The sequence below is a fragment of the Diadema antillarum genome, unplaced genomic scaffold (assembly GCF_040938485.1).
Source record: "Diadema antillarum isolate AM-2024a unplaced genomic scaffold, OU_Dant_1.0 seq00001105_RagTag, whole genome shotgun sequence".
Taxonomy (NCBI): Eukaryota; Metazoa; Echinodermata; class Echinoidea; order Diadematoida; family Diadematidae; genus Diadema; species Diadema antillarum.
The window spans coordinates 1235871-1254446 of NW_027271921.1; positions in this window are offsets into that span (position 1 = coordinate 1235871).

The following is an 18576-nucleotide window of genomic DNA, read 5'->3' on the forward strand; positions in this document are numbered from 1 at the left end:
AAGTAGATGCGTTCACCACCATAACCACCAGGGCCACCAGTCAGGACTTGACTGCGTTCACACTGCAGCACACTCGTATTACACAGGCTAGAATATTACAGGGATGAATAGTTTCGGTTGAGATGGGGCTTGAGGTTAACAACGTTATTATTCCATGATGATTTTTTTTTTCTTTTAAGATAATCAGAAGCCTTTCGTGAAATATGAAAAGGCATACGAGGAATTCAAAGTTTATTTGATGAAAATTGTTTCTGATATTGCCGGGATATCCAAAAAAAAAAAAAAAATCCCATCATCCCAATAAAAGATGGGACCCACTTTCATTAGGTTAGGATTGCTTTGTTTCACTTTAGTTTTGTTTTTAGATATCTCAGTCGTCCCCAAACTGATTTTCATCAAATAAACATTGAATTCCTCTTAGTATTGGATATTTTTTTGACATTTCATAAGTGGTAGCCTATCTTCGTATCTCGCAAAAAGGTAAAAGCAGTGAGCTGGATTTTCACCTCAACCAATACTATATGACATCCCTTTAACTTGATCAGCGATTGCTATTGAAAAAAAAAAGAAAAGAAAAAGATAAGCTTAAAGGGACTGTACAGTACTGGTTGAGGTGGGGATTCATGTTTTGAACATTCCTAAGTGAGGTGATGAGAAACCTCTTATGAAACATGAAAGAGCATGTAAGTTTAAGAAGGATTCAATGTTTATTTGATGAAAATTGGTTTTCAAATGGCTGAGATATCCAAAAAAGTGATAATAATAAAAGGCGACAGGCCACGCCATTTATTAGGATCTCTTTTTTTTTCACCTTGCTTTTGGATATCTCAGCCATTTCAAAACCGATTTTCATCAAATAAACTTTTGATACCCCTTAGAATTGCATGCTCTTTGACATAGGCCTAGTGGTTTCTGAATATCTCGCAAAACGTTAAAAGCTAAATCCACACCTCGACCAGAACTGTACACACCCTTTAAATTTTGTTTTCCTTTATCGTCCCTTCTTACATTATTCATCCCTAATATTGCCATATCTAAATTATGGTATTTTCGCCTGGGGAAATACACACAGAAGACTTTTAGATAAACTACTTTTATTACATTTTTTGTCCCATACTGACCCGCAATTTTTTTAGCATAAAATTTGAAAATTAAAGATTTGTATCTGTTTGATTTAGGACAGTTAATTTATAATAAAAACGATTTCCCACATATATCTGAAACAATGTTTCGAAGAAATCAATCCGTGTCATAATTATCCAACAAAAAAGACGATCGAATGATTTTCATTTGCAATTTTTGAGAACTTTGCTGGCACGGAACACATTCATCTACGATGGGCCTATCAGTGTTGGAATTCATTTCATAATAGTATTATAACAGCTCAAACTTTGAACTCTTTTAAGAATAAATTCAAATTGTTTTATTGAAATCTTACAACATCCAACTGAGTTAGGTCCGCTTTATCATCTCAGTTAAGTCATCATTTTTTTTTAACATCAAGCAATTATGTATTCATTTTTTTAAATCAGATAATAATAGTTTGTTAAACGCAAGTCCTCCTCAGATGTATCTGCTATCTGCTATACCAATGTGTCTATTCTCTCCTTCTCCTGCATTCTATTCAATCCAGGTTGTATTTTATCATTACTCTTACATCATATGGAATCCAGTTTGCTAGCGTCCACTATATGGCACGTGTTGTAGTTTCCTCTTTTTTTTTTGTCTTCTTTTTTTTTTTGTCTTTTTTCTTTCTTTTTTCCCTTCCCAATCATTTTGATTTCGTGTCAGTTGACATTGGTTCGTTTAATTTTGTTTAATATAGCTGTTTTGTGTATTTTCTGAGGGTCCCATATCGTACAAGCTTTGCTTCTTAGTGGGACCTTCCATTTCATCCCCATCCTTAGTTAACTTGCATTACATGCTTTATGTATATATCAAAAAATATAATTGTGGGTTATTTTTTCATCTGTTACTCATTTTCATAGGTCATGTACTTTGTTATATCAATCACATTCTGCGATTATTATAACTATCCTGTGCGCATACATTGGTTTGTTTACTTGATGGAAGTGAAATAGATTTGAATCTTTAATTCTTGAAATTATTGAACGCATGCGTGATTTTGATTTGACGGAAAGGAAATAGCTGCTCCATTCGATCACTGGGATTCTGAATTTGAATGCCCCAATATTTTGCCTGCGCTATATGTGAATTTCAATACACATCCATGAATTGGAATAACGAAAGTATGAAATTGACAGAGAAAACCTAATATATTGAAATTTATTAATAACAGTTGCAGTCGCTCCAACTATGTTGGCCATATACATGCCCTTATCTCAGATATCTCATCAATATTCATATCTCCTATACACGGAACACACAAACGCACACACAATGTCATGTGTATATCAGGACGGTGTATAGGCATTCATTTATAGGCCTACATAATATCAGTATGATATATGGCTACCGGTGTATCGTTTTCTTTTATGAGATATCGATGATATCCCATCCATTGACTTTCAAATCAGTTTCTTTTCCAATCATAATCGATTAGTTTTTCATGTCTATATAACATGCTTTTCCTATATACAAGATAACCATCATGATGATCCATAAAACTTCTTATGTATCCAACTCCACAAAGGGGATCACTTGTCTCAAGCCTTTGGCTTTCTTTGTGAACTCGCTTTACACTGTATATATTTCTATTTTTATGATTATCAATGAATTGAATTGAATTGAATTGAATTGAATTGAATTGAATTGAATTGAATTGAACTGAATTTAATTCAATTGAATAAAACTAATTTACATTCTTTACTCTTTTGTTATTATGTAGAGATGCACGTATGAGTCCCATCAACGCTTCCACATAATAGCCTATAATAACCATCTCCCTGCTATAACCCATTTTGAACAACATGGGCAGTATTTTTATCGTGTGGTATCATATTGGAACTGATCTGAACTTTTACCTGTTACACTGATTAAGACGGAAATCCATCGATCGCCCACAGGCCTATATTTCAGGGATGTGTGAAGGTATATAGAGGTCAATTTACTTTGTTTGTTTGTTTCAAGTTATTATCGACATTGTACTACCAAGAGTCACGTGCCATCGGAACCCTATCCGTGTGTTCCCTTTCTGTTTAAGCAGGATGCTCTGATTGAAAAAAAGATATCTGAGAGTTCTAAGGGTTTTATTCATTTTTTTCTTAATCATTGTCGTTTCCACTCTAGCGGCTTCCAAGAAGTTTGTTTGTTGATAGTCTTTAACATCAGCATCGAAATCAGTCATCAAGAGAGGGCAATACGAAAAATTTGTATAATATATCTTAATAAAGGTACAAAATTACATCATTGCATCTGGATTTACTATAGTCCTTAATTCCGAGAACGGTTTCACGTCTGATCCTGGACGTGTCATCAGCTCGTCTGATGTGATTGCGGGAAAAATGTCTTGCCTATCGGCGCAGACGCACTGCAGCCCGACGTTATTGTTCGGAGTCAGTCATTGATGCAGCGTCAAAGATCGGACTTGAAATCATTGTCGGAATGTAAAACAGTAAGTCCAGATGCTATGATTTGATTCTGTACCTTTACTGAACGTTACCTGGATGAATCAGAACTTACATCAATTATTGATAACATATTTTAGTTTTCTTCATAACTCTTTCAACTGAATTATATTTGTTCATTTTACATTACTGCACACTATATAATTATGTTACTTCATTTTATGTAATAATATGCTGTACAGTATTGTATACTATGATTTCACTTCTTAAAAATAAACAAGCTTTGGAAACAAACAAAAACAAAACTCTTGCAACAATTTCTAATTATTTGCTATAAATTGCAAAAGACTCAAATCAGTAAGATTAATTATGTATACATTTTACTTTTTTTTCTGTATATTAAAATACATTCATTTATATGTTTCGGAGATACCTCTACTACAGCTGAACCTGTTCAACACACACACACACACACACACACACACACACACACACACACACAATAACAACCATGCTTTCAAATTCAGACAATTCTCTCGTGTAGAGACTGAATACGATCATCTATCCCATCTCATTCCAATTGACGCCTGTTTGTTTGATACTTACATTTCTGGAATCATTCCAAACAAACTATATAGTGGATGTTTTTTGCTACCGAAATAACGTTTATATTTTTATATAAATTTCATATCAAGGCGATGCAACAGTCTTTTATAGTAAATATATCAGGTATACGTTGTGATTGGATAGATTGCATCGCGTGATCGTGTGAATATTTCGGTTTAGGCTACACTGATTTTGGCACGGGAAATCCAGTGTTAATATCAAAGGAATCGTATAGTTTTGGTTGAGACGTAACTCCAGGTTTCTAACATTTTCGTTGAGATAATAAAAAATATCTTATGAAATATGAAAGACATGTAATTTCAAAGGGAATTTAACGTTTATTTGATGACAACTGGTTTTGAAATGGCTGAGATATCCAAAACAGAGTGATCCTATAAAAGGTGGGACCCCCTTTTGTTAGGTTAGGATTGCTTCGTTTCACTTTAGTTTTGTTTTTGGATATCTCAGTCATTCCCAAACTGATTTTCATCAAGTAAACACTGAATTCCTCTTTAGTATTGTGCGCTTTTTGACATTTCATAGTGGTAGCCTATCTTCGTATCTCGCAAAAAGGTAAAAGCTGGATTTTCACCTCAGCCAAGATTATGACATCCCTTTAACTTGATCAGCGATTGCTATTGAAAAGAAAAGAAAAAGATAAAGGAAATCAATATGATTGTGTTGTACTTTGTAATTATGCTCTGTCAGTTTTGTTTTCGTTTTGTTTTTGTTTTTATTTTTCACTCGCACACACGATCACACACATACACACACACACGCACACATCTTTGCTTTTTTAATGATAAATCAAATCAAAAATCCAACGAGCATAATTTGGGAGGCTGATTGACACCTGAAACTGATAGGAACACTGTATATAGTTTTTGTTTGTTGTTTATTGATATCCTAAATTGGTTTCCTTTTGCGGGACTATCACGTGAGTTCAATGTGTGTCAGACAGTTTGTCTTTATGCATTGTGTGGCTATTGGGGTGGTGTCCGGTTTTTTGTTTTTGTTTTGTGAAGAACCAAGAATAATCATACATGTATGAAAACAGAACAATGCAGAAACTTTGATTATTTTTAAATATTCAAATAATAAGCCTGGGTTGTGTATACCTCTCTGCTTGTTTTATAAGAAACTTTCTTCCCTTTCAGCCCCATCCTCGTCCCATTACCCCATCATTCTTCAAAAGAAGTATTCTATTTCCTTCATTGAATTAATTGAACAAAAAAAAAAGAAATTGATCATCTGAAAATGAAATTGGACGCCCGAAACAAGCTCATCGGGACTATCTCGTAAATTTGAATGCACGAGTAGGAACTGCAGTGCTCGCCATTTGGAAAATTAGGGGATCCCAGGGAAATTTTTTAGGTCCACTTTTTTATTGTTAACATAAATGATTTTTGTAATTCATCATCAGATGTTCTTTCTTTTATTCTCTTTGCAGATGACTCAAATTTATTTTTTCACACAGTAATCCTCTTACTCTTGTAAATACAATAAATTCAGAATTAGAAAATGATGCCCAATGGATAAAAGCAATAAGCTATCTCTTAATTGTCAAAAAACAAAATGTATGATTTTCAGCAATCCTGCTGAGGTATTACCTGTTGATATTGTTTTTGATGGTACTCCACTCGAAAATGTTTCCCATGTTAAATTTCTTGGAATAACTGTTGATAATAAGCTTTCATGGAAATTTTATATTGACAGTATATGTAAAATCATTTCATGTAAGATTGGTATAATCAATAAGCTTAAATTTTGTTTTCCTTTATCGCCCCTGCTTACATAATTCATCCCTAATATTGCCATATCTAAATCATGGTATTCTCGAGTGGGGAAATACATGCTTACAGAACACTTTCAGATAAACTACTTTTATTACAAAAGAAATCACTACGTATTAGATGTCATACTGGCTTTTTGTCCCATACTGACCCGCTATTTTTGTAACATAAAATTTGAAAAATAAAGATTTGTATCTGTTTGATTTAAGACACTTTATTTATAACTATAATGAAAACTATTTCCCACATATATTTGAAAGGCACCCACCTTTTATTATGATCGCTTTGTTTTACTCTCTTTTTTTTTTTGGATGTCTCGGCCATTCCAAACTAATTTTCATCAAATAAACTTTGAATACCTCTTAAAGTGATATGCCCTGTACTATTTCATAAGTGGTTTCTTGGTATCTCGCAAAAAGTTAAAAGCCCAATCCTCATCTCCACCAATACTATACCATCCCTTTAAGAGCTGGCAATTTGATTTTTTAGTTCATTTTGTATACTCAGTATAATAAATGTGTTAAGAAACTTGTGTATCTTATGTAGACCCATGTGATATAAACAAAATCAGTAGTAGATTTAGTGGATAAGAGGGTCTATAGACCTACAATTACAGTGCACGTTCTACTGATGCATATGTATCTATAAATTGTACTGGATTATAGAACTCCAAATACCATTATCCCTCACGCATTATATAGTTCTATTTCACCTCGGCCTGAGGTCTCGGTGAAACAAAGCGGTACTCGGGATGATTTAATATTGTCGTTCCATAATCGAGTAAAGTAGATGATTGAGCATACATTGCACGTTATTGCTATTGTTGTATTACTATATCTTTTTATTACCTAAAACAACAATGCAAAGACAGATTTCTCCTTCTTTATCTCTATAGTATTGAAATTACAAACTACTGTTCTCCATTGAATTTAGATTGTTGAATAAGCATAAAAACAAATCAAGAGTAACCTCCTAAACGAGAATCAACACTGTCGATTTAAAAAAAAAACGTTCAATAAAAATGATCAAGATCGAATGATTGACGCATGAAACATTTGATTAGAGAGATGGGTTTAACTTTATCAAAAGTTAAAAACTGTCTTTCTTTCGTGTTTTCCAATCCACACTGAGAACGAGGCCAAAGTAACCGAAACATGCACACACAGGCACACACACACACACACACACACACAAACAAACAAACATAAACCAGATGAATAACAAGTTCATCATAATAATCATTCATGTTCTATCAGTCATTAGCGAGTCAGCCAGTCATCAATATGGATGATCCAAATGATACTGATGACCAGTCATGGGACGATAGAAAAGTAAGTTCTTTTGCATCCATGCAGTAACTCATGCTGTATATCTGGACTTCCAATGCTGCAGTATTTTCTGTCCCGTTTCTCTCCCTTTCTAATCAGGGACTCCCCCTATGCTTCTCGATACCATTCCTAATTATGTAACCGCATTAATGACCAGCGCAAATAGTGTCACGATTCTTTCATTTCCATTGTAAGATAAGCGACTTCCTTCCCACAGAATGATGGAAGCGAGAATTATTTTCTGAAATCAACCTGTCAGTCCCATGTTATCATGGGGAATTTAAAGGATGTGTACAGTTCTAGTTTAGGTGAGGATAGCTTTTAACGTTTTGCGAGATAGTCAGAATTATAAAGCACTCTATGAGGTGTCAAAGAGCATACAATTCTAAGGGGTATCAAAAGTTTATTTGATGAAAATCGGTTTTGAAATGGCTGAGATATCGGAAAACAAGGTGAAACAAAGAGATCCCAATGAAAGGCGTGGCCTGTCGCCTTTTATAATTATCAACTTTTTGGAGGGGATATCTCAGCCATTTGAAAACCAATTTTCATCAAATAAACGTTGAATCCTTTTTCCAAGATTCAAGATTCAAGATTCAACTTTATTTTCACTTCCATCAAATAAACAAAGAAATTATATACATTGCATATGTACAGGACACATATTTGTAATACTTGCAGAACATAATTTGACAAGGTACATATGAAAATGAGAAGTAGATGCAATTACATCTTTGTTAATATATACATAAAGCGTATAATACAAGTCAACTAAGGATGAGGATGGAAGTGGAGGGTCCCACTAAGAAGCAGAGCTTGTACGATATGGGACCCTCAGAAAATACACAAGACAGCAATATAAAAACAGAATAAAACGACCTGATGTCAACTGACATCAAGATGATTGGGAAGGGAAAAAGAAAGAAAAGGAGAAAAAAAAGAGAAAAAAGAGAAAAAAAGGGGAAAAAGGGGAAAAACTACAGCATGTGCCATCGTGGACGCAAGCAATCTAGATTCCATAATGTAAAATAAATGATGAAATACAAGCTGGATTGAATATAATGCAAAACATTTTTTATACGTAATTATGTTGGTAAGAATGCAGGAGAAAGAGAGAATAAACACATCGTTATATTTAGAACACAGACAGGAACATAATTAGAAGGAGGACTTATGTAAAAAAGATTACATTATCTAAGATTTAAGATTACATGCTCTTTCATGATTATTTCATAAGAGGTTTCTCATTATCTCACTTTAGAATGTTCAAAACATGAATCCCCACCTCAACCAGTACTGTACAGTTCCTTTAAGAAATTCAGCAATTGAAGAAATTGCAAATATCACATTAATATGGATATGGTTATTGTTGTCAATATCATCACAATGACAATATTACTATTCCTCAGTGGTCGTCTTCACAACTTTCTATCCGCAATAACACTCCATTTTCCATCTCATTTCAATAATTTGTATTTATGATGCTCCAATTAATCTTCCCATCCCGATTGATGTTTTTTTTTTTCCAGAGGGGCCCACATTCTACAAGCTCTGTCTTTTTAGTGGGTCTCTCCATTTTTCGCACTTTAAGCAAGGTTATACATGTACTTCATTTCGACCACTTCTGTTTCTTTTTTTCTACAATGTATAATTACTATAAGGTCCTCAATTATTGTACACTCTTTTCATTGCATATTGTCCTTTTTACCTTATTCTCTGTTGTAAAAGAAGTGTAATTATATGTTTTGTCGAAAAATGAAATAAACTTTGAATTGAATTGAATTGAAAATTCATTGTTATTACCATTGTTAGTGTCATCTTTATTTCCTCACTATTTTCGATTATTGTGATAAATAAGCCTACTACAATGATTAAGTTGAAGTAGCATCCTCGCCGGCTAAACATGATCATAACTACCATGTGCCATCGCGTGCTCATTTCAGGTTACAGTTACATCGACCGTTGGATATATACCACTGAGATGATGAAACGTCGCTGCATGCGCACCACGAAGTTGTGTAGCTGGAATAAGGACCATATGGTTTCAGAGCACTGCTCCTGCGACAATAAATCGCTCCCATGAAATATCTGCACGCGACGAATTCTTCCCATGCGCAAACATAACCCTATAATAGCCCTAATCCTAATCCTCACATCAAACTCAACCCATAACCCTAACCCTAAAACTTGTCTAAGCATAAGTCCGGAGAAAGTGATGTCGCAGGAGCAAAGGTCGTGTCACCTTTGTATAATTGTACTGCAGGACTTCTAAAAACGCTCACACACACACACACACACACACACACACACACACACACACACACACAGCTTGTTTAAACCCCGTTAACAGGATCATCGAGGGAACCGGAAATGCTTTTAGATTGGCATCACTTCCGATGATTATCTTGGAATTTTACGGTCTGCTGCGGAAGTATCTGAGGCGACATTAAAGGACTATAATGCAAGACAAGTGCATGTTGACTTGCATTGATACACAACACCCTGATTATCACTAAATGTGGATGGAAGGATATCGCTTCTTGTGCCATATAGGCCTATTTGAAATCATCGTTTGTTTGTTTGGTGCGTGTGTGTGTGTGTGTGTGTGTGTGGGGTTTTTTTTTTTAAAGATTACTGATTACGCCCACAAGAAGAAACAAAAATCAAAAACTTCCATACAAACATTCTGTCAGTATTTGTCAATCACTGGTAAAGTGCTGCTGTATTGGACTTCTATGAGTCTTAACGCCCAATTTCATCAAGATTTGTATTCGAATTAATGAAAAGGGGTTCAAATTCAAGCAATTTTGGTCATTGCTCTATTATAATCGATTCTCGCGGTTCATTTTAATTCTTCGAGCATTCAATTTCGTTTCACATCATTCCTTTTAGAGTCTACTCAATTTAGGGAGAAATTGATTTAATTTAACGACTCAAAGTTGGCATTCAACTTCTCGCAGGCTGGATAGACGTTCAATTTCGTCCCAAATATCAATTTCAATTTCATTATAGGAACACAACTTCGCACTTTGAACGTTCGAATTCAGTCAACATAAACGTGTTTCTACTCATTTGTTTTTGTATTTTTTTTTTCTGTTTCATCTTTTCACTGTATTTATCTGATAGTATGATTTCATTTTCATCTCAAAGTTTCATTTAATCAGTTGGCATTATTTTCATCGAATGTGTTTCTTTCCTGTCGACCTTTCTTCCACTTTCAGTTCACCCCAAACAGGATGCAACATCTAGGGAATGGCCATATTTCAGAATTTATCATATTTATGTCACCATCCTTATTTACACGCTTGATTCCATTCCTACTTCCCCATGTCAATATTATTCTAAGTTGTCACAATCTGCTCAGCTTTAGCTCTTTATATTCTTGCTGATTGTCGAATGCTTCACCCAATAATTATGTCCCTATTTGACATATACTATACTCTCGACTCCAGCAGCGGCTAAAGTCGTGTATGAATAAAAATGTACTGCCTACAGCTAATATAAGGCAATTGTCCAGTTTCAAGGTACATTAATTCCAATATTCAAACAAATGAGTTTCTACAAAGAATTAAGCAACAGTGAAAAACACTGCCCATATTTTATATACGTTCGCTATGTATTTTCAAATCCTGAATTCCTTATAAGGGAGATCCGTTCCAAATATGAATTACTCTGATAAAAAAAGTAAAATCGTATGAGTTCAACTGTAAAAGTTTGATCGAAATCGGATGAAAAATAAGGAAGACTCTAATTTTTCAGGAAACAGTTCTTGAAGAGACAATATGAATATAATTATGCAATTGGCAAAGCGAGCATGTCATACCCTCACAACTTGCTATACAATTTGTACATACAATTTTGAAATTCTTAGTTTTTCATAAAAACGCAATGTTATATGCCCGAGACGATGGTTATATGCCCGAGACGATGTAGAAAAGTAAGTTCTTTTGCATCCATGCAGTAACTCATGCTGTATATCTGGACTTCCGATGCCGCAGTATTTTCTGTCCCGTTTATCCCCCTTTTCTAATCAGGGGCTCCCCCTAATTAAGCTTCTCGATACCATTCCTAATTATGTAACCGAATTGTACCATCAGCGCAAATAGTTTTACGATTCTTTCATTTCCATTGTAAGATAAGCGACTTCCTTTCTACCGAATGATGGAAGCGAGAATTATCTTCTGAAATCAACCTGTCAGTCACATGCTGTCATGGGGAACTTCAGAAATTTAGCATTGAAGAAATTGAAAATATCACATATACTATACGGATATGGTTATTGTTGTCAATATCATCACAATCATTACTATTCTTCAGTGGTCGTCTTCACAACTTTCTATATATCCGCAATAACACTCCTCATTTCAATAATCATTGGTATTACCAGTATTAGGATTAGTGTCATCGACAATAATCATACTATTTTCGATATTGTGATGATTATGCCTACTACAATAACTTCTTGAAATATCACCATCGCTGGCTACATGATCATCACTATAACATGTGCCATCGCGTGTTCATTTTAGGTTATACTTTGTATCTATATCGACCGTTGGATACCACTGAGATGATGTATACATCGCCGCATGCGCACCACAAAGTTGTGTAGCTTGACATGTTGAATCGCGTTTTACTCTATAAAACATCGTTACAAAAATAAAATGACAAAACATGTTGCACTAGTGGCTGGTTTCAATACTGACTTTTCCCTCTGTGTCGATGTATAATTGGCACAAGTTATAGTTCTGGTGATGACTACAATAATATAAGTGGTGCCGTTAAATGTTATCGTTAATGTTCGAATGTTCCCAATGTTCCTATATGATAGGCAGAGTGTTTACTCTTTTTCAGCTTGTCCATTTCGGATCATATTTGACAGTTGGATAATGCGATTCACACAACAAGAGTATCACCATTTTCTTTTGCTATTGTTAACACAATATTTCTCTTTTTGACATAACGGAAGAGCAGTTAATATCTTCTTTCAGAAGGGAGGACTGATATAGGTTTTTCCTCTTTTGTCAGTCCATTGATAAAAGGTTCATTAAATTTAGCAATAACTCTCGTTATCGCACAGTCTGTCTTTGAAAATTGCAACTTGAATGCCTTCAATTAAACATTTCGATCAATGAAATTTGCACGTGGGCTTTGGAATACGTAAAAAAGGCATTCAAATTGGCCGGTACTCTACGTTCATTCAAATTCGCCATCACTCGCCGAAAAGGGTTTTAGAGTCATTCAGTTTCGCGAATGGGCAGTCAAATTCCGAACAATTTCATTCAAATTTACGTTACGTTATTTCTTTTTTGAAAAGGTGAGAACATTACACGTGTATTTCTATGTGATTTTTTTTCATCTACATAGGCTACTGTTAAGCAGAAAAAAATAACATATTTTCGATCCTATATAACCTGATAACTCGAGTTTGTTGTTCTGTAACGCTCCCTTTCTTTTATTATACATGTCATTATAGGCCTACATGTACCAGTACTATACAGATTAACTTAATCTTCTTACAGTCATGACAGCGCAAGTTAGATACAGACGTATATCTCAAGAAGACAGAGAGTTTAGAAACTAAAGAAAAAACCAAAGCTTACACATGACGTGACTGCAGATGATTTTAAATCGGATGCCCAAAATGAATTCGATTGAACGAGCCCAGCATATACGTGATCACGTGACTATATCATTCTAAACTGAATGAACGAGTAACGAAATAGTGCTTGTCTTACGAATTTTAATTGAAATTTTTAATTGAAAAAAAGTGTTAACTAGAATGAGGTTAAAGATAATTCGAGTGCTCCAAAAATGAATTTGACTGAAGAGATCATAAAATTGAAATACCGAACATATCATCTACGCTATATTGGCTAAACTGAAAGCTGCAATGAGGAATTGGACTGACAAAAGTGCGAAATTGGCCGGGAAAACCTATAATATTGGCCTTATAAACACACATTATGTCCTTAAAAAGTCAGACGAATGTGCACTGTTCGTCAAAAGAATCAACATTTTGTGAAATTCTGTTTATATTTTTTTTATTGTCATATTGTGACGTCATGTAAATTATTTCCTACCTATAGCGATTTTCCTCAAACTTCACTATAAGGTGTAGGCCTATATCTACATTTGATAAATCTACATAAAATTGAGGTAAGCCAAATGATGTTTTAAGCTAAATGACGTGTCCTTAAGAAAAAAGCAAGAACAGATCTTCCATACTTGCTTGATTTTCCTCAAACTTCACTGATGTGCTCCTTCATATTAATTTCTGCGTTAATGAAGTCATACGACATTTGGAGTAACTTCCCCATTCATGTCAATTATAATTAAGACATTATGTGGTTCCATGACATTCTTCCTGCGACAATAAATCGCTCCCATGAAATGGGAGCCAAATATAGTTACTATACATTCTTCCCATGCACAAACATATAATCCTAACTCTAATCCTAATCCTCATATCAAACTAAACCATAACCATAACCCTAAAGTCCCTGTAGAAGATGAAGACCGGAGCAACTGTCGCAGAAGAACGGTCTTGTCACCTATTATACTGTATACTGCAGTACTGTGCGATGTATGCTTCCGCGGTTAAGGACTTTTAAAAACGCTCTCACACAAGCACGCACACGCACACACACAACTTATTCAAACCCCGTTAACAGAGTCATCGAGGGAACTGGAAATGCTTTTAGATCGGCATCACTTCCGATGATTATCTTGGAATTTTACGGAAAGCACTGCGGACGTATCTGCGGCAATATCAAAGAACTAGAATGTAAGGCAAATTTATGCATGTTGACTTGCATTGATACACAACACCCTGGTTATCACTTATGTGGATGAAAGGATATCGCATCTTGTGCCATATAGACCCATTTAAAATCATCGTTTGTTTGGGTGTTTGTTTGTTTGTTTGTTTGTTTGTTTTTTTTAAGATTACTGGATACGCCCACAAGAAGAAAAAAATCAAAAACTTCCACACAAACATGTCAATCACAGGTAAAGTATTGGGTTTCTATGGGTTTTAAAGCCCAATTTTATCAGATTTGTATTCGAATTAATGGAAAGGCGTTCAAATTCAAGCGATTTTGGTCATTGCTCTATCATAATCGACTCTCACGGTTCATTTTAATTCTTCGAGCATTCAATTTCGTTTCACATCATTCCTTTTAGTGTCTACTCAATTTAGAGAGAAATTCATTCAATTTAACGACTCAAAGTTGGCATTCAATTTCTCGCAGGCTGGATAGACGTTCAATTTCGTCCCAATTATCAATTTCAATTATAGGAAAACAACTACGCACTTTGAACGTTCGAATCCATTCAACATAAACGTGTTTCTACTGGTCCTTATTTTTAACTGTGATATATCGGATAGTATAATTTCATTTTCATTTCAAAGTTTTATTTAATCAGTTGGCATTATTTTTATCGATTGTGTTTCTTTCCTGTCGACCTTTCTTCCACTTTCAATTCACCCCAAACAGGATGCAACATCTAGGGAATGGCCATATTTCAGAATTTATCATATTTATGTCACCATCCTTATTTACACGCTTGATTCCATTCCTACTTCCCCATGTCAATATTATTCTAAGTTGTCACAATCTGCTCAGCTTTAGCTCTTTATATTCTTGCTGATTGTCGAATGCTTCACCCAATAATTATGTCCCTATTTGACATAAACTATACTCTCGACTCCAGCAGCGGCTAAAGTCGTGTATGAATAAAAATGTACAGCCTATAGCTAATATAAGGCAATTGTCCAGTTTCAAGGTACATTAATTCCAATATTCAAACAAATGAGTTTCTACAAAGAATTAAGCAACAGCGAAAAACACTGCCCACATTTCATATACGTTCGCTATGTATTTTTAAATCCTGAAGTCCTTATAAGGGAAATCCGGTCCAAAAATAGATTAATCTGATAAAAAAAAGTAAAATCGTATAGGTTCAACTGTAAAAGTTTGATCGAAATCGGATGAGAAATAAGGTAGAAATGATATTCTGAAGTTTACCTAATTTTTCAGGAAACAGTTCTTACCAAAGTCAATATGAATATAATTATGCAATTGGCAAAGTGAGCATGTCATACCCTCACAACTTTTGAAATTTTTAGTTTTTCATAAAAACGCAATGTTATATGCCCGAGGCTCAAATTCTGGTATATCTAACAGATCCCTATTCTGAGCTTATTCAACTAGGAATAATGTAATTTTTCAGACTGCAATGACAGAAACATTGAATTTTCGTCATTTTGTTGTATAGGATCAATTGAAAATATTGTGAGGTTATATGACATAGTTATCTCACTCATTTGCATATTCATATCCACTGTACAAGAATTATGGTTATGCCGAAGTTAGCAAAACTTCATAATGTTCATAATGTCATAGCTATACCTTATTTTCCTAACGCTGATTCACGTAGGTGGTGATGCGATAATGAATGCGTTGCACGTTCACTTTCAATTTGAACGCCCTTTGTACATGTTTATTTGAGAAACTCATAAACTCATGTCGATGGAATTAAACTGAATGAACTAGTTACCTTTTTGAATGTTGATCTCAGTGATCATTCCAAATTACTCGAACTCTTGAATGATCGCATCATTAAATCGAATGCAAAACATATGAAATTAATTGGGCGCGAAGACCTATAATAATCTATGACTGACAAAAGACATGAATGCACCTTCCCTGGACTGAGCATAACATTCACATTTTCCTCCAATGTCCTCTGTTAATAAAGTAACATGGAAACATGCATGTTCAGTATATAAAAGTAGATTCCAGTAGTGTCCTGGAAAGCTCTGACAAAATATTGGAGGTAAGTTGCGTAAGCACTATATATTTCGGCATTCTTTACCCATCAGACTTGGAAAAAAATGTTCGAATCATGTTTTCTTGGACATTTCTACACGAATCTCTATCATTTTGTGACTGCAGGCTTATACCAGTCATGTGAGTGTCGAAATCAATCAGAAAGGGCGCCAGATGCTGCGAAAATGTTGAAGACAGCGCGGACGAAACTTATACGAAAATCACACCAGAGTGGTAAATTCAAATCATGGACTATAAAAGGACAATCGAGATGACTTTTCAACAAACATCTAAAGCAGACATTATGAGGAATAAAGGAATCTATGAATTCAGTGTCAACTTTTTATTTGTTTGTTTGTTTGTTTGTTTGTTTTTCTCATATGCCTTAATGTCTAGTTGGTTCCTCCTCCTCCTCCTTGTCCTCCACCTCCTCTCTCCTCCTCCTTCTCCTCCTCCTCCTCCTCCTCTTCCTCCTCATTCTCCTCCCAATCGGGCACTGCTACAAGCCCCGGACGACGAATCAGACATCGAGGCATCCGTCACAGCCTGGAACCCCCTTGCTCTGCGTCTGGTGGTTGTGTCTCATTAGTGACTAATTATGTAGATGTATTTTTCAACATACATTTATTATATATGCAGTATATAAATCGTGAATGATAATGATAATCATTATTATTATTAGCATTATCATCATCATCATCATCATTATGTTATTTATGGATCAAGTGGTGTGCCTCCGCTTCCTAATTGTGGAAACTGTCGACAAGGGCTCTACGATCTTCAGTAGTGTCTTCATCTTTGGGTTCTTGGGAATATTGACATTCACGGTTCATCATCAGAGGAAGAGATGGTCGGTTGCCTAATGGGATTTTGGTTACAGTTCGTTATTCCGAAGGTTCGTTATTCCGAAAGTTCGTTATTCCGAATTTCATTTTCGGATTAACGAACCTTTGGAATAACGAACCTTCGGAATAACTCCACATTATGTTCGAATTAACGCACCCTTTTTCATTTTAGGAGAAACGAACCTCTATAAGTATAGGGAATTTGTGCGTTTCGGATTAATAAACCTTCGGGGTAACGAACCTGCGGAATAACGAACCTTCGGAATAACGAACAGCACCCAGGACTTTGAGGTTAATCCCTACACGTTGCAAGCTGTAGAATAATCCATGTCTTTCCCGTAATGTGCGCAGTGGCTTCGCGCATTCCCTTCTGTATAGATCCCTGTTGGGTTCGCGCTTTCCTGAAATATTCCGGATGAACATAGCTTGCATTTGTGAAGCTGATTGTATTGCGCAGGCTTTAAGAAGAAGGAAGTGTGACAGAGAGGCGAATATCCTGTCATAACAGTGTCCTCACGACAATGCAGACAAGTTGCAAAAGATGTCAGGAAGTTCATTTTCGCGTCCAAACTTTGGTCTCGATCAAAAGCTGAAAGCGGAAATCTTGACCTCTTCCGAAGGAGCGGAAACGTTACGAAGTGTTTAGAAAGGCAGTGAACGGAATCTATCAAGAAAATGCGCAGCGAGGTTGGTTGCCGATTGAATGCGGATTTACTAGAATTGCGTCTTGTCCCTGTCCTAGTGAATGCCAGGTTTGAACCAGCTTCATGCCAATGAAATACAAGAAGTCGAAGAAGGAAGGCAAGGATCCCATCCCGCAGCTGACCATCAGCTCTTCCTCCGATGCTGAAACGGTGAACGTCAATATTCCCCAGGGCCTACGGACAAAGACAAAGCCGAAGATCGTAGATTCTTTGTCCGCATTTTCCACACGGAAATCTAAGAGGAACTTATACCCATTCGATTACAGCTTTACAGGGATTATGAAAATGATAATCCGCTCCATATTAAATCTCTCCGTTTTTAGCATTTTGTAAACTTTATCAATGCAATATACATAATATCTATACAAGCTCTACGTATACTGCTTAGATAGACTCAACAACAGGAACATTGGATTCCGAACAAGCGGTTCAATAAGGGGATGACGGAATCGGATGCACCTGACTCTTTCTAGCACAGAAGGAGGTGGAGGAGGGGTAACCAGACATGGCGGCTACCATAACAACCCATTTTAGGGAAAAAACAAAACAAAAGTCGGAATTTATATAACTTTGCAGTTTTCCCTCGTATCGTTCGCGTGTCTAAATGACTCTTTGAAAATCACATGCTCATTGTTCCAATCGATGAGTCTATCATTCCTGGGGCCTGTTGTATAAAATTTTTTACTTGAGAAGACTCTGGCAATGTCTGGTTACTTTTTAACAGAGTTTCTTTTTTCCCCTGTGTTACAGTCAATGGTTGATTCTTACCAACCTGAGTTTTTGGTTCCCACCAGAGTGTTTCTAGGGTAAAAAAAATTATGCAACAGGTCCCAACTGGTGTCATCCATATTCGCACTGTCCCTTTACCATCAGCATTTTGCGCCCTTCCCTGTTAAATCTGCAGGCGATACTCGGAGATTCGTAGTAACAATGTCCCTT